This window comes from Chrysemys picta, chromosome 9, assembly GCF_011386835.1.
Source record: "Chrysemys picta bellii isolate R12L10 chromosome 9, ASM1138683v2, whole genome shotgun sequence".
Lineage (NCBI taxonomy): Eukaryota > Metazoa > Chordata > Testudines > Emydidae > Chrysemys > Chrysemys picta.
The window spans coordinates 77074660-77081150 of record NC_088799.1 but is presented as its reverse complement, the minus strand read 5'-3'; positions in this window follow the sequence as shown (position 1 = coordinate 77081150).

Genomic DNA, 6491 nt, shown 5'->3' with positions numbered 1-6491 from the left:
CTGAACACTTATGGCCACAAAGAATAAAAGTATGTAATCTGGGAGCAGAAGAGGTCAAGATTTACAGTCACTTGCCTTTTGCTGATCCCATAAAACAATCCAAGCATGCAGAAATGATGAGCCCATACGAGACACCAGGGCAGAAGTACGAGAATGCAGCAAGAAATCCATCAGACTTATTGATATCTACGAAACGAAGGATCCCTGAAGTTGTGAATAGAGAAGTTAATTTTATAATATAGAATGAAATATTTATTAACTTTCTCCATCTGTTCTTTAAAAAATTTAGTTTAATGTCATCAAGGCATTTATGGAATACATTTAGTTTAATCACGCATTCATGCCTTGGGGAGTAACCGTCCCTTGGAGACCTACTCATTCTGGATCAGTCTAGAACAAGCAGTAGTTTAAAACTCAGCCACTCTTTTAGAAAACACATGACTTAGACTCATGTCACAATAACTTGGGTTTTAAAACTTTTTGTATTTCAGGCATCGTGAATCATGAAGCCACGGCAATAGATGCTATATACACTAGAGAAACAGAGTAAAATAATGCATTAAATCCTATGTTAAAATGCATCATTTATGGCTGGCTTATATGTTGACCAAACATGCCATTCTTTTGGGCTACAGAAAAGATTAGTTTATTTCTCAGCTCTTGTGTTGCCTAAGCACAGGATAACTTGTCTGGACAAAATTGTCCTTCTGAGGAATTGTTTCTTCTGAAGAGGAATTTTCAGAGAGAATCTCATGGGTTCAGCGACATAGTTTGGAAATTATAGGTTCCTCACTCTGTTATCTGTTGGATTTGAAGGCGGTTGATGAAAAGCTTAAGTGGTATGGTAACAAGGTTATGGGTTTGATTCTGATCTGACATGCACCAGTGCAATTCCAGTGAAATCAGTGGACTGTATAAACTTGGTATAATTGGATCAGAATCAGGCCTAATAAATACATTTTCAAAAATGCATAATTAAACTCGTGATTTCATATCATGCTAATGAATTTTAGTCAAGGTTCTCTTCAAGGATGCTTTTCTCACATTAGCATTTGACATTAGTAAGCAATGAATAATTCCATTTTTTCTTTCTAACATCTGGGATACTTCCTGCTTTATTTGCTAGTCACTCAACAGTCTGCAGGAAATATTAATGAGTCCTAGGTGTTCAAATACAAGCCCTATTGATCATAGTCAGGAGGCAAGGTTACATCCGAGAGGTTGTAAACGTTCCGATTAAGAGGCTTGTTTTGGGGGAAATGTAAGGTCAGTCAGTGTAAGGAAAGGATTAGTATTAGTGTACTGAAATGGCCAGTGAGGTGCCCCAAAATCACTAGAACACTCCTGAACAGGCCACCACTGGACTTCTATCTTGAAGTCTGTGGCATCTTTCATGCATACTGTGTATTAGAGCTGAATGCATGTGATATACTTCAAATATATTTCTGGCCCTGCTCTGTGATAGTCAAGGCAGGATTATTGCCGCGCACACCACTAGACAGAACTCCTTCCTACATTGGCCTACATCCACACTAGAGAACTGAACCATTGATGTCTGAAGTGGCAGGATTCACAGAATCATAGAATCATAGAATATCAGGGTTGGAAAGGACCTCAGGATGTCATCTAGTCCGACCCCCTGCTCAAGGCAGGACCAATCCCCAACTAACTCATCCCAGCCAGGGCTTCGTCAAGCCTGACCTTAAAAACCTCTAAGGAAGGAGAGTCCACCACCTCCCTAGGTAACCCATTCCAGACACCACCCTTCTAGAGAAAAGGATTGCCCCATTGCAAGTGCCAAAGGTGCATTGCATCTACACTAGCCCTTCTGTTTTAGGTGCAGGCCCCTCCCGTGTTCAAGTGCAACACTGTAATGCACCATTAAATTTGCACTGTGCTCTGGGTACCTATCTCATAGTGCTGCCCCAATTCCTTGAGGCATTAGCTTGTGGGAGATTTTGGAGGCCATCCAGGAGTCAAAGGTCCATAACTGCTCATCTCAGCCATTTCCTCCATATCAGTTTCTTAAAATGAAAGCTTGGATGAATGATAAAATTGTGCCGATAAATGGCTGTTGGTGTCTCTAAAAGTAGTCTCCAAGTTCCTCAGGTAGCCAGGAGAGCTGATTGAGTGTGTGCCAGCAGTGCCTACAGGGAGCTAGATTAGAAGACCAGCAGCTAATATAATATGTGTTGCAAGGCTCGATCACCCTCCTCAGAACCTCTGTAGTAACTGGCTCTGAGTATAGCTTCTGGGTGAAGCCACAGACTAAAGCATCACATTAAATCAGGACTAAAGACTAATGGGACCAAGTTGTTCTTCTGACTTCGAGTGAGCAACAGTGGCTAGAGCTTCAGAATGAGGAAGGAGACTTCTCTAGAGCGTTGAACCCAACACTACAGCACCAAACCACAAGGATGAAAATACTGTTGAATGTGGGAGAGTGATGATAACTGGCACTAACCTTAGATAGTTACCCATTGGAGAGCCACCAGTTTGGGTTGGGAAGCCCATGGTGCATGCTTCTGTGGTGAGTGTTTGTGTATCGCCAACAGACCCTGGTCGGCAAGATCAAACCTGGGACTTCTGGAGCTTAGTGCATGAGCCTCTACCACATGAGCTAAAAGTCAGCTGGCTGTTAACTAAGGCTGTAGAGCAGACTCATGAATCTCTTTCTCTCTCTCTCTCTCTCTCTCTAAGTGGTCTCGGTGCCACTAGATGGGACAGAACACCACACCCCGAAGGTGTGTGGGTTACATTTGCATAGCAATATTTGCTATGTTACAGTGGCATGTGAAGTAGGTAGCAAATGTGTCAGAGATTGCTGAATAACTGGGCTTCTCTAACTGTGCAGGGGCTACAGAGGAAACTCACGTGCCCATTCTGGGCTTTCCAATCTAACCCAGGAATACATTAACAGAAAAGACCCTCGCCCCTTCTCCCCCTCCCACCCAGATGATGGAAGCCTTAGTGGCCATCATCGCAAGTGCCTGCATGTGCAAGCAAAATCCACAATGCCAGACTTCTTAAAAACTCTGGATTTTTCCCACACCACAACATTGACATTAATGGTGTCTCCATCCCTATCATGATTTGCTGTGATCCACCACACTTGTTGCTGCTTGGCACATAGAGCCATATCTCAGTTACATGAAACCAGTCAAGACCGTGATCTAGCTACATGCTTCACCGTTGCAGGCTGGTGGTTGAGCATGCTTTTAGCCAGCATAAAGTGAAGTGGAAATGTCTATTGATACATGTGACAGATGTGGGGGTTCTGTTTAATAACTACTAATACTGTTTCTGTACCATGTATAGGGGATGTGCACTTCCCTCTAGTCTAGGGGTCTGCCTGGATAGCAGATCCAAGGTCAAAATCAAGGGGAGGCCCTTTCTAAGAGCTGTATAACAGCTGACACTTAAGAATCACTGAGAGATAATCCCAGAGCCAGCTGCTTACTAGCTTTAGCCCATTCCTCTAGGCAGTTTGAATTGGGAAAACTAGCCCAAGAGACCCAAAGATACATAGAAGGATTTTGTTGTTAAAGACAATTTGAGTCGGTTCAGGTCTATTCCTATAATTTACATGGAAAGCCTGTCTTGCTTAGCTGGTGGTGAAGCATAGGATTAGATGAGACTAAATATGCAGGCAGGCTGGTTGCTGTTTTAAAATCTGCTAAATAAAACTGTTAAATAAAAGTCATTTGTTTTAAAGAGGATCTTGCTCAAGCTCACTGGTCACAAGTTCCTGAAGGGAGGAAACACAGGTGCCTAAACCCCACTCAGACCTGCAGGGCAATAAGCAGCATGCTCAGGTCCTGGCCTAAGGCTGGAAGACTGGAGAGATTCTGTCCTAAGACAGATAAGGGCAAGAGGCTTACAATCTGAGGGGACGTGCACTCCGTGAAACCAGAAAGGGGACAGAGGTGTCGCTACCCCCATAACTGTGACCATACATGACAGTGTCATCAGCAATGTGGCTCCATCGGTATCTGCCTGTTGTAGTCTGCATAAAATCTATCCAAGCAAGGAAGAAAAGTGTTCAATAAACTGTGGAGTGAGTAGGCTGCAAGACTTGTACAAATTATGCACTGCCGGACATGCAGGCTGCAGCACCTGATGCCATGACTTGTGACAGCAGACTTGTAGTGAGCATGAGTACCAAGTCAGGTGTGCCTTGTGTGTCTAGTTTGCAATTAAAAGGCGACTGCGAGAGGTTGCGGATGGATGTTAAAGATATAGATGAATATTTGTTGGTATTGCACTTCTTAGTAATCGCATATCAGACGTTGTCTTTGTGACGTTGCAGTCTATATGGTTTTATAAAAATATGCTAATGAGTGAATATAATGTAACTGGAATATGCTTCATGCAAAAGGTCTCTTGTAAGGTATCATTACAAAGCTTATAATCTACTGAGTGTGATCATCCTATTTATATAAATGTACCACTCTTGTATCTGAAACTAGAAATAAGAAATAAAACTCTGAGGGCCTATTGTAATTATGCAAAGTATGGGCTATTACTGGTGGTTTGGAATCTTGATGACTCCCATTAGCCAGGACAATTGTCTGCAGATGGGTGTGTTTTACCTGTAAGTCTTCCTGTATACGTGTGTGCTGGCAAGTGGGCAATGAAGTCTTGCAGTGACATGTGATCATGTCACCTGAACTGGAATCCATCTTTAACCTGGTGTCTTTCCATTGAGAAGGAGGGGATGAGAACCCAGAGAGGGACAAAGGATTCCCGCCTTATGCAAAAAGATATATAAAGGGGTGGAACAGAACAAAGGGAGGAGAGGAGCCATCATGAAGAATCCCCTAGCTACCACCTGAGCTGGAACAAGAGCTGTACCAGGGGAAAGAATTGTGCCCAGGCCTGGAAGATGTCCAGTCTGAGGAAAAAAAACTTACTGAAGCATCTCTGAGGGTGAGATTATCTGTATTCAGTTTGATTAGACATAGATTTGCTCATTTTATTTTATTTTGCTTGGTGACTTACTTTGTTCTGTCTGTTAGTACTTGGAACCACTTAAATCCTACTTTCTGTATTTAATAAAATCACTTTTTACTCATTAATTAACTCAGAGTATGTATTAATACCTGGGGGGAGCAAACAACTGTGCATATCTCTCTATCAGTGTTATGGAGGGCGAACAATTTATGAGTTTACCCTGCATAAGCTTTATACAGGGTAAAATGGATTTATTTGGGTTTAGACCCCATTGGGAGTTGAGCATCTGAATGTTAAAGACAGGAACACTTCTGTTACCTGCTTTCAGTGAAGCCTGCCGCTTTGGGGCAAGTAATTCAGACCCTGGGACTTTGTTGGAGAAGACGGGAGTGTCTGGCTCAGCAAGACAGGGTGCTGGAGTCCTGAGTTGGCAAGGAAAGCAGGGGTAGAAGTAGTCTGGGCACATCGGGTGGCAGCTCTCAGGGGGTTTCTGTGATCCAACCTGTCACAGTCTTATGCCCTGTAATAATAATGGAATAATAATGGAAATTAAGGAAGCATAGTCCAGTCTATTTAGGAGTGCTCCTGGCTACCACGCTCTTGCTACCATCTTTGGTTGGCTAGGAGACTTCCCCCCATCCTGGAGGACAATGACTTGGCCTGGTATTTGTGTCTTCATCACCTTTCAGCTGGACTACCACGATACAATACATCTGGGCACGAAGTCATCAACCCATAGGAAACTCCAACTAACACAGAACACTGCAGTACATCTTCTCAGCAACACAGCTACCACAAGTACATCAGACCTGTTCACCATTGGTTTCCCATAGAACACTGTCAAGTGCAAGATCTTGGTCCTTGTCTTCAAGGCACTACAAAGCCTGAGACCAGGATATCTAAAAGATCACCCAAAGCTGGGGAATGAGGCCCATAGTCAACAACTCCATACCAGGCACATTGGAACTTATTACCACAAGGGCAAAGCTTGTCTGTGCAGACGCCAGAGCCCACTAGGGCCGGCCCAAGACTGTGGAGCCATCTCCCAAAGGAACGAAAAGCCATCACAAATCTCACCACCTTCTGCTCTACGTGCAAGGCACACTTCTTCATTGTAGCCTTCTCTAATACAAGCACAGAGCTGTATTCACATTTAAAAAGAGAGAACTCCTACCAAAACAATACCCTACACTGTGCACCCCTTCCTCTGCAGCATGTGGGTGCAGGTCAGTTGCCAGGATTATCTGGGTGTACCTCATTCAATCATTTCCCTGCCATGGCGGGGGCCTAGGGCATGGGTGCACCTCTGTCCCTCCCAATCTCTGCTTGTGGCACAGCATAGTCTAATCTCCTGTGGCCTGGAATACATCGGTCTCCTTTTGGTTGTTGAGTTTAGTGTGAGGATGCTGGGTGGCATCGGTGGCCTGTGATATAAAGGAGGTCAAACGTGTTGATCTAGTGGTTCCTTTTGGCTTTAAATGCTCTGATGCTCTGACACAATTGTACCCTGGGGACAGAATGGGAGAAAGAACAAACCA